Source organism: Rutidosis leptorrhynchoides, chromosome 2 (genome assembly GCF_046630445.1).
Source record: "Rutidosis leptorrhynchoides isolate AG116_Rl617_1_P2 chromosome 2, CSIRO_AGI_Rlap_v1, whole genome shotgun sequence".
NCBI classification, from domain to species: domain Eukaryota; kingdom Viridiplantae; phylum Streptophyta; class Magnoliopsida; order Asterales; family Asteraceae; genus Rutidosis; species Rutidosis leptorrhynchoides.
The window spans coordinates 75,562,501-75,565,646 of record NC_092334.1 but is presented as its reverse complement, the minus strand read 5'-3'; positions in this window follow the sequence as shown (position 1 = coordinate 75,565,646).

The window sequence follows — 3,146 nt, the reverse complement described above, 5'->3', positions numbered from 1 at the left end:
TATTATTTTTATTCCAATAAGAGTTGGTCATATAAAAATATACTTAATAAAACTATATTAACATTTTTTTATATAAATTATTTAATGTATATAAAATAAATATATTTATTTAAGTTATTAAGGAAACACATAATTTATTAAGATAACATTTGTATCACTAATTATATATAAAATTGTTCGATTACAATTATATGTGTTAATATATATATATATATATATATATATATATATATATATATATATATATATATATATATATATATATATATATATATATATATATATATATATATAATGTTATAGGTGCGTGAATCCGAGGCCAACCCTGCATTGTTCAGTTCAGTCGTATGCATATTTTTACTACAAAATATCGTATCGTGAGTTTCATTTGCTCCCTTTTTAAATGCTTTTGCAATATATATTTTTGGGACTGAGAATACATGCGCTGCTTTTATGAATGTTTTACGAAATAGACACAAGTAATCGAAACTACATTCTATGGTTGGATTATCGAACCGAATATGCCCCTTTTTAGCTTGGTACCCTAAGAATTGGTGTTTATTATAATTGCCACCAATTGACGCGAATCCTAAAGATAGATCTATCGGGCCCAACAAGCCCCATCCGGGTTACGGATGCTTTAGTACTTCGATTTATCATATCCGATGAGAGTCCCGGAATGATGGGGATATTCTATATGCATCAGGTTAAGGTCGGTTACCAGATGTTCAATCCATATGAATGATTTTTATGCAGTTTGCTTGTTTATGAAAAATGGAAATCAGAATCTTGTGGTCTATTAAAAATATGAAAATGATTGTTATTATAAACCTATGAACTCACCAACCTTTTAGTTGACACATTTAAGCATGTTTATTCTCAGGTATAAAAGAAATCTTCCGCTATGCATTTGCTCATTTTAAAGATATTACTTGGAGTCGTTCATCGCAATGGGACCAGATGTTATTGCATTCGTCCATATGGATTTGGACGGGTTATGACATAGTTAGCGTTGTGGTAGTGACTTGTCTTTTCACATGGGAGGTCAGGGGTTCGACTCCTACTAGCTACAAATTTTCCTTCTTGTTACCCCGCCCATTTCATGGGCCTCGAAGGTTGAGGACTTCATGCGTTCGAGCCTTACCTGAGGGAATTTTACTACACGCGATGCCCGTATGGATTCGTCATTGAGGTTACCTTCTTAGGGGTGGTAGGATTGTAATGATTCGTACCAAGGAAATGATCAGGTGGGTGGGTGGTGTGTAACACCCGATAATTGGGCCTAGATAAAATGACCATTTTGCCCTTGTGTGCGATTATATTGTCATTTTATTAGTTGAATATTTATAGTCATTTGACTATTTAGTTGAGACCAGTTCGTGACAAGGGTCACAGAACAGGTTTGTTTATTTTATTTGGACTCCGTTAGGGCTGCCTAACGTGGTGCGAAAGGTTTTAGTTTACTGATAAATACCCGTGTGTTATGGGGTATGAGTTATAACCCACATATATATGCAAGTATCTGGATGTTTCTTGCATTTTCTTCCCCAAATTACACACACACCGCACTTTGCTCTCCTCACCATCTAACCCTAACTTTGATTCTTGAGTGTTTTGGATTAATTGAAGTTTGTAATCAGTTCTTTGTGAATTCGTGATCATTACTAGGTAAGCTTTTCTCAGATTCATGATTTAATCTTGTTGTTAAATGGGTTTTTGTGTTCTTGAGTAAAAGTGAGTTTTGATGCTTGAATCTTGATGAATTGTAGTTGTTAGCGTTAATTGTTTTTAGATATATGTTCTATAGTTGTTATATGATATTTTTGAAGTGGTTTCATGATCAGATTGAGCAGAAATCATGTTTTGGGGTCAAAAAACGCGAAAACAGCGAGCTGTAGGTGTTCATCAGCACCCACACTTTTGACAGATCAACCGTATGTGTGACCACACTTTTGATGGTCAACCACGCGGTTGAGGAGTCACTCGTACGTGTGATGTCTCAGTCACACGTGCGAGCACAGTGTCAGATTTGTGAAAACTTGTTTTGGTCATAACTTTCAAACCGTAACTCCGTTTTCGATGAATAAACTATCATTGGACTCGTCTTGAAGTTTAATTTACAATGATAAGGTTTTAAAAAGCTAGATCGAACTTTATTTTGGTCAGAAGAAGGGATTTTGTTGTGTATGTCTTGTTTTGTACTCGTTTAGGGTCGTTATTGATTGAGTTTATGTTGTAGACTTATAATATGATGAATATATGATAATATGACCTAGTTTATACTATTTATCAATTATATTATTGATTAGAACACTATACTGACTTTGTTTATGATGTTTCCAGGTGATCAGGAGAAGTGAAGACTCAGAAATATAAGACCTCTGAGTTCTACTTGTGCTGGTTTTTGGTGAGTGGGTTAATCTAGCCGTTAAGGCATATAGTGACATGACCTAGGCCGTTGACCTAGTTTATATGATTTGAATTATGTTGTTAAGGGTTGTGGACTGTGGCCTCGCGCGTTTGTTGGACCGACCTTGCTTCTGATCAGGTCGGGAGAGATCAACCTTGCTTTTGATCAGGTTGGGCTCATTGATGTTGTATGGTTAATATAAGTCGGAATCACGCGTCCGTCGCGTGTGGAAGATTTATACTAGTAATACAGAGTTATGAGTTTTCGGTAGACCTTAGATTGATCAACTAGGGTCGTTGGCCCGGCCAGGCCGCCGAGTCTCTCAATGGGTTGCTTTGGATTACTCAGATGGTTACTTTTGATTGACCATTGCTAGTAGCTATCACGGTTGCTTTGGATTGACCGTTGCTGAAGATGTGTTTATGCTTTGGTGGTCTTTGGATTTAATTGATTAGTGGCTATTATATGATACAGTATTTGTATTGCTATGTTTCTGCATGATTCTAGTGGTTATGTGATTAACTGTCTGATTAATTTATTGCTGCGTGTTCTAGTGATTGTACCTGTATGCTTTAGCTGTTAGATTAGTCCATTCACTTAGCTTCGTGCTAACCCCTCCACCTTCCCCCTTGCAGGTTGTAGGTCTTTGCTTTTGTGGACATGGGAGAAGATGGGCGTGTTGGGTTGTGTTCGACAAGTCTAGAACTCTGATGTGGTCTGTATGAAATCGGATATT